The sequence below is a fragment of the Somniosus microcephalus genome, unplaced genomic scaffold (genome assembly GCF_052327205.1).
Source record: "Somniosus microcephalus isolate GS21.2 unplaced genomic scaffold, FLI_Smic_1.0 unresolved_chr1, whole genome shotgun sequence".
NCBI lineage: Eukaryota > Metazoa > Chordata > Chondrichthyes > Squaliformes > Somniosidae > Somniosus > Somniosus microcephalus.
Genome location: NW_028225179.1, coordinates 25,740,446 through 25,753,446, shown reverse-complemented (window position 1 = coordinate 25,753,446; position 13,001 = coordinate 25,740,446). Strand labels below are relative to the sequence as shown.

At 44.6% G+C, this 13,001-nt stretch overlaps 1 non-coding gene across 1 annotated transcript; it reads right to left on the bottom strand.

Annotated features, from left to right (window-relative positions):
• Positions 1-534: 534 nt before the first annotated feature.
• Positions 535-616, bottom strand: trnas-gcu (transfer RNA serine (anticodon GCU)). Its single transcript has one exon. It is a non-coding gene; the product is annotated as a tRNA-Ser (tRNA).
• Between the last annotated feature and the right edge of the window lie 12,385 nt (positions 617-13,001).

Here is a 13,001-nt window from a genome sequence, read left to right as displayed (position 1 = left end):
TCCAGAGACTTGGGTGCATAATCCAGGCTGACACTCCAGGGCAGTACTGAGGTAGTGCTGCACTGTCGGCAGTGCCGTCTTTCTAGTAAGATGTTAAACTGGGGCTTCAGATCCCATGAGAGAATGCTGAAAAGAACGAGGATTTCTCGCGCATTATTTATCTCTCAACCAAAGAGCCAAAAACAGAAAATCTCATGTTTAAGTTTGATAAATATTTTTGAAATTCCAAAGGAGAAATTTACGTTCCTGTTCCCTAATCATTTGCCTCTGTTGCCGCTAGTCTTTTCATTCGGTGCCAATCTCAAAGGAAGGAAGAAGGAAGAGAGGGTTCTCAATCTCCGATTCACGATCTCATCTCCACTTTCATTCAAGGTGGGTTGAGAAATTTCTTGGAATATTTTAATTTTAACAAGATATGAGCAATGCAGGGGCACAGACCAGCAACACCAGTGCAATTTTCACGAAATTGTATTTCAAGTGAGGTTCAGTGAAATGCTTGGAAAGTGCATCAGCATCAAACGTGTAAAACAGTAACGACGAGGATGGGATTCGAACCCACGCGTGCAGAGCACAATGGATTAGCAGTCCATCGCCTTAACCACTCGGCCACCTCGTCTCACCAATATACTGCTTTCAGACATTCCATTTCTTGCTTTTTACATCTAATTAGAACTACCCTGAAAGAAATTCAACTTCACCGCTTATCCTGCCCGTGCACACAGATCTACAATGTTGAAAATGTGCAATCAGCTTAATGTAAGCAACAGGCCTTCCGTTGCTTCAGATGAGGGACTGTCAAAAATGGCAGGTTTCACGCCAGATTCAGAATATAAAAAGTGTCGCCCAGATAATTAAAAGGACTTGAACCTTCAAATAACTGAAGAATTTGCAACCGAAGTCAGACGACTTATCCATTAGTCTATGCGGCCGCTGATGCCGCTGAATCTCTTTTTATGGGGTGAATTGTGAGCAGGTTCAAGGAAACAGCTCGAAAAAAGAAGTGGATTGAGGAAAAGATAAAAATATTTCCACTGAATAAACAGGTCCTCTGTGAGCTGGATTCGCACCAGCGCAGTGAAACTCAATGCAAATTGAAGAATGACATCGGCGGCTTGTTGGTCTAGGGTTATGATTCTCGATTTGGGCAATTCAGCATTATAAATGCGAGAGGTCTCGTGTTCAAATCCCGGGCGAGCCTTGACACATTTTGTTAAACTCAACAACTCGGTCATCAAAGCTGAAATCGCTCTGCTTCTAAAAAAACGGCATGATCCGAGATTGTGAGCTCTGCCATTTCAAACAGACACAGAATGATCCGGGGCTGTGAGCACTCGCGGTTTAAACAGACCCAGAATCATTCGCAACTGACCGCGGCCCCGCCCATTATAGACAGGCCTGATTTTCAAAGCTTATGAAATCTATGGCAACATAAATCGGGCTGTTTCTAAAACGATGCCCGGTTTAATCTTGGACGCCAAGTTGAAAATTTACTCCATTATCATTTTTCCCATTATCTCCGTCATTTTACTCCAGCCAAATGAACTGAGTTTAGGTGTCAGCCGTGGCTCAGCGGCAGCATACTCAAGCCTCACTCCAGAGACTTGAGTGCATAATCCAGGCTGACACTCCAGGGCAGTACTGAGGTAGTGCTGCACTGTCGGCAGTGCCGTCCTTCTAGTAAGATGTTAAACTGGGGCTTCAGATCCCATGAGAGAATGCTGAAAAGAACGAGGATTTCTCGCGCATTATTTATCTCTCAACCAAAGACCCAAAAACAGAAAATCTCGTCTTTAAGTTTGATAAATATTTTTCAAATTCCAAAGGAGAAATTTATGTTCCTGTTCCCTAATCATTTGTCTCTGTTGCCGCTAGTCTTTTCATTCGGTGCCAATCTCAAAGGAAGGAAGAAGGAAGAGAGGGTTCGCTGTCTACGATTCGCGATCTCATCTCCACTTTCATTGAAGGTGTGTTGAGAAATTTCTTGGAATATTTTAATTTTAACAAGATATGAGCACTGCAGGGGCACAGACCAGCAACACCAGTGCAATTTTATTTTAAGTGAGATTCAGAGAAATGCTTGGAAAGTGCATCAGCATCAAACGTGTAATACAGTAACAACAAAGGCGGGATTCGAACCCATAGCGTGCAAAGAACAATGGATTGTCAGTCCATCGACTTAACCTCTCGGCCTCCTCGTCTCACCAATATACTGTTCTCAGGCATTCCATTTCTTGCTTTTTACATCTAATTAGAACTACCCTGAAAGAAATTCAACTTCACCGCTTATCCTGCCCGTGCACACAGATCTACAATGTTGAAAATGTACAATCAGCTTAATGAAAGCAACAGGCCTTCCGTTACTTCAGATGAGGGACTTTCAAAAATGGCTGGTTTCACGCCAGATTCAGAATATAAAAAGTGTCGCCCAGATAATTAAAAGACCTTTGTAGGATTTGAACCTTCAATCTTCTAGATAACTGAAGAATTTGCAACCGAAGTCAGACGCCTTAGCCATTAGTCTATGCGGCCGCTGATGCCGCTGAAACTCTTTTTATTGGGCGAATTGTGAGCAGGTTCAAGGAAACAGCTCGAAAAAAGAAGTGGATTGAGGAAAAGATAAAAATATTTCCACTGAATAAACAGGTCCTCTGTGAGCTGGATGCGCACCAGTGCAGTGAAACTCAATGCGAATTAGAGGATGACATCGGCGGTTTGTTGGTATTTGGTTATGATTCTCGCTTTGGGCAGTTCAGCATTAAAATGCGAGAGGTCCCGTGTTCAAATCCCGGACGAGCCCTGCCACATTTTGTTAAACTCAACAACTCTGTCATCAAAGCTGAAATCGCTCTGCTTCTAAAAAAACGGCATGATCCGAGATTGTGAGCTCTGCCATTTCAAACAGACACAGAATGATCCGGGACTGTGAGCTTTCCCGGTTTAAACAGACCCAGAATGATTCGCAACTGACCGCGACCACGCCCATTATAGACAGGCCTGATTTTCAAAGCTTATGAAATCTATGGCAACATAAATCGGGCTGTTTCTAAAACGATGCCCGGTTTAATCTTGGACGCCAAGTTGAAAGTTTACTCCATTATCATTTTTCCCCTTAGCTCCCTCATTTTACTCCAGCCAAATGAACTGAGTTTAGGTGTCAGCCGTGGCTCAGCGGTTGCAAACTCAAGCCGCACTCCAGAGACTTGAGCACATAATCCAGGCTGCCACTCCAGGGCAGTGCTGAGGTAGTGCTGCACTGTCGGCAGTGCCGTCTTTCTCGTAAGATGTTAAACCTGGGCTTCAGATCCCATGAGAGAACGCTGAAAAGAACGAGGATTTCTCGCGCATTATTTATCTCTCAACCAAAGTCCCAAAAACAGAAAATCTCGTCATTAAGTTTGATAAATATTTTTGAAATTAAATTGCCCGCAAAGGAGAAATTTATGTTTCTGCTCCCTAATCATTTGCCTGTGTTGCCGCTAGTCTTTCCTTCGGTGCCAATCGCAGAGGACGGAAGAAGGAAGAGAGGGTTCTCAGTCTCCGATTCGCGATCTCATCTCCACTTTCATTCAAGGTGGGTTGAGAAATTTTTTGGAATATTTTAATTTTAACAAGATATGAGCAATGCAGAGGCACAGACCAGCAACACCAGTGCAATTTTCAGGAAATTGTATTTCAAGTAAGATTCAGTAAAATGCTTAGAAAGTGCATCAGCATCAAACGTGTAATATAACAGCGACGAGGATTGGATTCTAACCCACGCTTGTAAAGCACAATGGATTAGCAGTCCATCGCCTTAACCTCTCGGCCACCTTTTCTCACCGATACACTGCTCTCAGACATTCCATTTCTTGCTTTTTGCATCTCAGTCGAACTACCCTGAAAGAAATTCAACTTCAGGTGAGGGACTGTCAAAAATGGTCGGTTTAACGCCAGATTCAGAATATAAAAAGTGTCACCCAGATAACTAAACGACCGTGGTAGGACTCGAACCTTCAATCTTCTGATAACTAAAGCATTTGGAACGGAAGTCAAACGTCTTATCCATTAATCTGTGCGTCCGCTGATACCGGTGTAACTCTTTTTACGGGGCGAATTGTGAGCAGGTTCAAGGAAACTGCTCGAAAAAAGAAGTGGGTTGAGTAAAAGATAAAAATATTTCAACTGAATAAACAGGTCCTCTGTGAGCTGGATTCGCACATTTTGTTAAACTCAACAACTCGGTCATCAAAGCTGAAATCGCTCTTCTTTAAAAAAAACCGGAATGATCCGGGACTGGGAGCTCTGCCGTTTTTAACAGACACAGAATGATCCGGGACTGTGAGTACTCCCGGTTCGAACAGACCCAGAATGATTCGCAACTGACCACGACCCCGCCCATTATAGACAGGCCTGATTTTCAATGCTTATGAAATCGATGGCAACATAAGTCGGGCTGTTTCTTTACCGAGCGGCCGATTACGATGCCCGGTTTTTCCTGGACGCCAAGTTGAAGGTTTACTCCATTATAGTTATTCCCTTTATCTCCGACATTTCACTCCAGCCAAATGAACTGAGTGTAGGTGTCAGCCCTCGCTCAGCGGTAGCAAACTCAAGCCCCTCTCCAGAGAATTGAGCACATAATCCAGGCTGACACTCCAGTGTAGTACTGAGGTAGTGCCGTCTTTCTAGTAAGATGTTAAACCGGGGTCTCAGATCCCATGAGAGTATGCCGAAAAGAACGAGGATTTCTCGCCCATAATTTACCTCTCAACCAAAGAAACTAAAAGAGAAAATCTCGTCATTAAGGTTGATAAATATTTTTGAAATTGCATTGCCTCCTAAAGGGGAAATTTATGTTTCTGCTCCCTAATCATTTGCCCCTGTTCCCGCATTCGGTTCCAATCTCAGATGGAGGAAGTGAGAGTCCATTTTGGTGGTGGGGCAGAAATTGAGCCCTCGGCTGAGAGCTTCAATTTCGTCTGGTTGAAGGGTGAGGTCGGATAGGTTGACGATGGACTTCCCTGTGGTTTCAACCGTGGTACCAGGGGTGGCTTGGTTGCTGCTGCTGATGATCACCTTGTGATAAATGGCAGTTAGAAAGATTACCTGTAAACATCTGACATTATTCTCTGACTATATAAGCTGTGTCTTTATGCATCTCTCCACTTCACCTGACGAAGGAGCAGCGCTCTGAAAGCTTGTGACTTCAAATAAAGCTGTTGGACTATAACCTGGTGTTGTGTGACTTCTTACGTTTGTCCACCCCAGTCCAACTCCGACATCTCCACACCATGATAAGATATAGATCACAGAGTTAACATCAAAGTCAGGCTCATTTTCCAATGAGGCAGGAAACCGCGAACAAGGAGGAAGGGAATGAAGGACAGAGGGAAGGAAGGGAGGAAGGAGGAATTAGCTCTCGATTCGATCTTTGTTCCATTAGAGCTGGGTGATATATTAGTTTGAGAAAGTGGGGGAATTTTAACAAACAGGGAGAGAAAAGATTTTTATTTGGGGAAAGTAATATTTTCAGGCCACGTATCTTCCAAACAGATTAACAGCCCTGCGAATATAACCACTCACCAACCTCGATCTAACATTATTATCCAAAAGGAGTCATCCAAAAATCCCTTTTATTTCAGTATTTCTGTTTGCAAACGGCAGAACCAATCTTGCATAAAGTCGCCTTTACCGCACGTCCTGCCGAGCTCCCAGATTGACAATGTGGAAAATGCGGATTAGGCTTCTGTAAATAAACGGATTTACATATTTACCTCACAGTTTCGGCACTTCTGGGACTGAATTCCTGCTTTAAAGAATAATATTGCCGTTTTCTTGTGATGTACTGAACACAGGCTGATTTTCTGGCCGGTATTATTTGAAGACTTGTGGAATGTTTCCAGGCCGGGGGAACTGGTTCTATTAAAATGTTAGGGCGCTGCCCGGGATTGGAACCCGGGATCTTCTCCATTTAAAATTTTTGTAAATTCCCAAAACAAGAATCTCACCCCAGAACAAAGAGCCGCTAACCCTGCACTGAGTGTTTAATCTCGGCAATGATAATTTCACATGCATAAAGCAGTTATTTTACATCAGAGACAGTGTTAAATCTCATATATTGTTCAAATGCATCAATTTGTGAATATGACATTAAATGTGTTTAAATCCAGAGGGGGGATTTAAAGCAGATTCGGGGCCAATGGTTTCCAAGGTGATCACACTTGTGGCTCTCTTGCCTCTCTCCCCCCCTTCCGCCCACACGCTGCCGGTTTTTAAACCTTGCTTTAAAACTGCTGCTCTGAGCCAGTGCTTTCCACAGTCTCACAACCCTGTTTACAAATACCGTTTCACTGCTTGACTTCTCTGTTTATTAGTTATGAATCACCTTGAGGTGCAATGGTGGCGTTTGTGACATCAAATTAAAAGGCGGCCTTTTGCAAACACGTTGGTTCAAAGTTTCTTTTTGCACAGAATTGAACCTGAATCTTTCACGTTGGAATATTCTATTTGCTGCATCACAATAAGCAATATCATGTTATAAATGTTGGCTCATTAGTTCCCCAGTGTAAGAGGAGGAATTGACTGATGCCCTCATTTATTTCATGTAAGACGGAAATACAGGTATTCATTCAAAATCAATTCACAGATTGACACTGAGATAATCAAAGCGGGAGATACAGACAGCATCGGGAGACATGGCAAATAGACAAGAGAGCTGGTGAAATACAAAAACGGCCTGAGACTCCAGAAGACAGTGACCGGTAGCTGATTAACATCAGTGAGTGGAGGCGAGACATGGTCTCGGGATTCGGTCACGTGGCTTAGCTGGTCATAGCGTCTGTCTAATAAACAGGAAATCCTGGGTTCGACTCCCAACGGGGCCTTTGTTTTATTTAAGACGCTCGTGTGAAAAAGCTAAAATCCTTTTAAATGCCACTGCGCCTGCACTAGTTCCCATCTGGATGAAGGCTCCAGTCGCTGCGGGGCCTGGGTCGAATTTCACCGCTGTCCTAATTTCTGGTGGTGCTGATTTTGGCCTTCACCAACAATCCATCTTTTTTCAGCAGTGCCGTGCATTACATTGTTGTGGTCAGAGTTGCAGTAGTTGATGTGTGGCGCCATGATCGTTTAGTTGGTTAGTACTCTGCGTTGTGGCCGCAGCAACTTCAGCTCGATTGCTAGACACGGCACAGATTTTTCTTCCTTCCTCAATCAATAGCCTCTCCTTTACTTTCCTCCTTCAATTTCATTGAAAGTTTCCTGCGGTATTACCTGCATCTAACATTCACTTTCACCAACTTACACTGCCAAGTGTGCTCTGCTGCCACCGCTGTTCCAGGGGGCACATGTTCCATTCGCCCCAACCTGAGTTGGTGCCTTGAAGCCAGTCGATACATTTAGACCCGCGGGACCGCTCGACAGTCAAGCTCTGCGAAAGCAGGGCCTGCCTTTGGATTCAACGCAGCCCGATTATACAAGAAAATTCCTAAGGAAATGAAGTGCACTGGGGAGGCTATCTGAAGAACTCGGGTTGTTTACCTGGTAGTCGGCGCTTTTCCCTAAACAGTTGAGGAGCATGAGCGACGGGAAGCATTACATAGCTGCGGGTGAAGGGTGAAATATGCAATGTTTTCAAACTAGTTATCAAAAAGGATAATGGAAACTCAGGAGTTATGAAGGAGAGTAAGGGACGCTCCGGATGTAACAGACAGGGTAAGGGGGACTCTGAATATAACAGACAGTTTAAGGGACGCTCCGGAATCACCAGACAGGGTAAGCGACGCTGCAGTTGTACCAGACAGGCTAAGGGACGCTCCGGGTGTATCAGATATCTAAGCGACGCTCCGGATGTACCAGACAGTTTAAGGGACACTCCGGATTTACCAGAGAGGGTAACGGACTCTCCTGTTGTACCAGACAGGGTAAGGGAGGCTCCGGATGTATCAGATATCTAAGCAACACTCCGGATGTACCAGACAGGGTAAGGTACGCTCCAGTAGTACCAGAGAGTTTAATGGACGTTCCGGATATATCAGATAGGTTAAGGGACGCTCCGGAAGTACCAGGCAGGGTAAGGGACACTCCGGAAGTAACAGACAGTGTAGGGGATGCTTAGGAGTTTCTAGAGCGGTTTAGGGATGCTCAGGGCCTATCAGACAGAATAAAGGACGCTCCAGAGGTATCCGAGAGGCTGATGGATGCAGAGTTATTACTTTCAAAACCTCAAATTTTCTAAGTATCAATAAAATGAAAAGTTTAATCCGAAGCTAACAGATGTTCTGCCGTGTCCCACTTGGGGCAATGAGAAGGTAGAATGGGGCCGGACGGGACATTTGCAGCGCTCAAAAATAAGTACATAACTGACACAGATTCCCCCACCCAATACATCAATAAATAATACAGATACATCTAAATATATTTATAACGAACAGAGGTGCAAAACCATTTACATCTAACACAATATAAACTCACAAATACATTGGTATCTAATATCATCACACACCAATATACCTACAACCATCACAGGTGATTGTTTGCTAAAAAATACTTTAATTGATTGTCTTTAAAGCCATGATATTTCCATGGCAGCTTGCATTGTACTTCCACCAAAGACGCTGGAGATTGTTGGAGAATGATTTGTGTCCTGACCGATTATTTCTTAGGCGGATTAGAACAAGTTTTGGGCACAAGTCAAATTTTAGAAGGCGACGTTAAAAAGGGGCTCACGCGGGACCTTGCGCAAATTTCCATCTACAATCCCCAAAGCGAGATTCATACCCGTAGACTTAAGTGTCACTCTGTCTAGAATACAGATCCAATCAACTGGTTATCAAACATAAATTCAAATGGATTTGTCATGTATTGTCCATTACATTTTGTCTGATTCAGGTAAACAGACGATTGGAGACAGCAGTTTTACATTCCCAATGCTCTGTCACGTGTGGCCGCAGTTCCATTCCCGTTCCAAGCCCTCTTTTGACTGTCGATGACTTGCCGGAATGTGTTTGGAGAAGTGTTAGAATCGCAGTACAGCCCTTCACACTGTCGCTTCCTCTAAATCTCCGTCCAGGATTTCCGTCAGTGCAAGGCTCATCAGCTTGAGCTACTGTTTAATTTGTTCTCGGCATTTACTGTGCTGATGCTTCAACTTGTTGCCCTACACGGCATCTTCAAATTTGTCGATTGCACCTCGAGGACACTTTGCATACGTAAACCTGCAACAACTGCCGGAGAAAGAGATTCAATTTCATCGGTTCCAACAACTGTGGCCCAGAAATTCGGGTCTCCACGGGTGAGTATGCACGGGGCACTCACCTGTAAGCCCAATGGAAGTGCCGGTTTCCTGCATGCCCGGGAAACCGGCACTTCCGTTCCCCTGAACGAAGAGGTTCAGTGGTCGAACGCGTGCGCAGGAGCGGCTGCGCGTGCGCAGCGAAGTTACGTTTTTTTGCAGGTTTTCCCGGGAGGGGAAGCCTGCAGAAGTTAGACATTTAAAAAGCAGTCACAAGGCCTGCTTTTTACAAGGTAAGTGGTGAACTAATTAAAATTGAAACATATTTTCCACAGGTTTATTATTTTTTAAATACTTTAAAGCAAGGTAAGTTTATTTTTAGCCCCGTTAGAAAATGAAATTATTTTTTTCAAAAATTTAAATTAGTGTATAAAATAGTTATTTCATGTAAATTATAGTTTATTTAAAAAATGTGAAGATTTTTCAAATTTATTTGACGATTTAGTGCTGTTTTGGGGCCGTAGTATTTATAACTTTTGACAGGTCTTCCTGTCAATCTTATGAATGGAGCATTCCCTGCTCCCATTTGCTCCCCATGGCCCACGTGATCCCAGGGGATGCTTCGAACTAACTGCGCCCATGGGATACACAAGCACTGCGCGCCGGAAGCTGGAGCAGGCCCCGGATCGGAATTCCACGGGGGCCCACAGCTTCACGGCTGGCGTGCAAGGTAAGTGCAGGTCGGGGGCTTACACCCGCGGGAAGCCCCTGACCCGAATTTCTGGGCCAATGAGTCGATCGATATCAACCTCGACCATCCTCACCTACACGCTGCAGATGCAAATCTCTGCTCTCCTCTGCTTCAGTGATATCTTGTTTCGCAGCGATGGGCAGTTTATGCTCTCTGAGGCTGCAATCGCTGCTTTTCGCTGGCAGCGGGCGCTGGGTGAGAGCGGGGCCGGACAGGCGGCCTGAACTTCGCTGCTGTCGCGGCCTCAGTCACTCCGGCAGTTGGGGAACAGCAAACAAAATCATGGGATTGTGGCCGCGTCTGAAATGAGGCTCCAAACTGTTGCTATTAACAGAGGTAGCGCTGCAGGATCCTGCAATGATCTCTCACACTCTCGGTGTCTCTGTAAGGTTTGAGTGTGGACAGAACTGTATAGAGAAAAGGAGAATACCGCGCGGCTGTTAATATATTTTATTGATCTCTGCCTGCAAGAAATGATTGAACCGGGGACCTGATGTACTTTAGACGGAAGTGATAACCGCTTCACTTCGGAAACCGTTGCTCTCTAAATAAGGAGAGAAACAGCTCAGAAGAGAACTGTCATCTATAAATGTTCTTATTCGTGCGACATTGGTTCCATTAACTTTTAGAACACTGTTTATTCTATTAAATACGCAAAGCTCATTAAACCGTGCAATAGTTTGTTGTAATCGCCATTAATGAAGCGATAACTTTCTGTTTCGGACTGACCGAAATATTCCGAGTCACAGGCAAATCTTTAAAAAGCTTTTTGTGTTTTGCATGTGATAAATTTTCATCGGTTCTCATTTTACCGACTGTATTTCAGAAGTTGGGTAAAAATGTTCTGTGCTTATGGCGCCAGAAATCTGGTGCAGCCTTTGGTAAGTTCACAAGCTCGCGAATGCATGAGAGTAACTTCTGCTGCACGCTATCATATAACCCCAGCCAATGCTCCTCCAATAAACAACATTAACCAGGGCTCCTGCCCCCCGCACTATTAAACAACTGGAGATGTGCAAGTAAATGAGCACTTGTGCGACTCCAGTGGCGCAATCGGTCAGTATGAGGTACTTATATGACAGTGCAGGCTTGAGAAATGCCGAGGTTGTGAGTTCCAACCTCCCCTAAAACAGCCAATGCCTTTGCAGTGTGATATTTCGACCGAAGCAGAAGGTATAATTGGTGTTTTCTTCTAAATAGCTGTTACCTGTGGGCACTCAGGGCCATCGTGTTGCAAGAACAGGTGAGAGTTTTAAAAGAGCCTTTACAGTATTACTTATTGAGAGGAGGGATGTTGGGTCCAGTTTTAACTGTTAAACCAGCAACTGTCAGGCAAAGAATAATGTGCAGGAAATAGATTCGATTTCAAGGCAGTGACTAAGCCTTTGGCACAAACGAGAAGATGTGTAATCTCACATGCTTCCTACATTATTGAACACAAACAAGGAAGCACCTGAACACGTTGTTGGGAATTACGTACAGACAATCATATCCACAATTATAGAAACAGGTCCACTGACCACAAACTGACCGAACACAACGAAACTGTTCCATTGACCAAAACCTCACTGAACACACTGAAACTGACCCACTGACCACAACCTGACCGAACACAACGAAACTGGTCCATTGACCAAAACCTCACTGATCGCACAGAAATTGGCACACTGACCAAATCCTGACCGAGCACACAAAGATATAGAATAATATAACCGCCGAACTTCAACACTGCAGGAGTGAGATCTTCCATAAAGGATGTTCAATTACTATTGCCCTGATGGACAGTATCACACATATTCTTGTCGTCAAACTTCCAACAAAATATCAGCTAAATTTCGGAGCAGGACCGAGGGGCTTCGTTATCTGGAGAGTACATCCGGGTCTCGGTGGCTCTCAACAACAATAACAACAACAACTTGTATTTATACAGCGCCTTTGACGTAGTTAAATGTCCCAAGGCGCTGCACAGGAGTATTTTAAGTCAAAACATTTGACACCGATCCACATAAGGGTAAATTAGTTCACATGCCCCAAAGAATGCACAAAGCGATAGGTTTTAAGGATCGTCTTCAAGTGGGAAAGAGAGGTACCGAGGTGAACAGGTTCAGACAGGGAATTCCATCACTTAGGGCCTAGGCAACAGAAGGCACGGCCACTAAAGGCAGAGCGATTATGATCAGGGATACTCAAGAGGGCATAATTAGAGGAACGCAGATATTGCAGGGGTTTATGGGGCTGGAGGTGATTACAGAGATAGGAAGAGGCGATGTCATGGTGGGATTTGAAAACGAGGATGAGACTTTTGAAATCGAGGCGCTGTTTAACCGGGAGCCACTGTAGGTCAGCGACCAAAGGGTTGATGGGCGAACGGGACTTGGTGCGAATTAGAACACGGACAGCCGAGTTTTGGATGTCCTCAAGTGTCATAGGGTGGAATGTGGGAGGCCAGCCAGGAATGCATTGACATAGACATGTCTAGAGGTAACAAAGTCATGGATGAGGGTTTCATGCAGTAGATGAGCCGAGGCAAGGGCGGAGACGGGCAATGTTACGGAGGTGGAAGTAGGCAGTCGCTGTTATGCAGCGGATATGTGGTCGGCAGCTAATTTCAGGGTCAAGTATGACACAAAGGTTGCGAAAAGTGTGGTTCAGCCTCAAAAAATGTTAGGGAGAGGGATGGAATTAGTGTTAAGGAACAGAGTTCGTGGTGGGGATGAAATCAAAGGCTTCATTCTTCGCTGCTGGAAATTCATCGAGAGCAAGTCCCAGATAATGTTTCACGCCCGGGATTGAACGAGGGACATTTCTCGTGTGTGGTGAACGTGATAACCACTACACCACGGAAAGCCCTGCCCAGTTTAATAACCGCAAGTCAGAGGACGTGTTCAGGGAAAAGGTGAATCGCTGAGTCGCCTCTCTCTGCACTGACAGAGATTGTGTTACTTCTCCATTAAACACCATCACTTGTGCCCCACACTGAAAATCTCAATCCTTCTCCTCCGACCCCTTTCACAAACATTTCACTGATCAAAACTACAC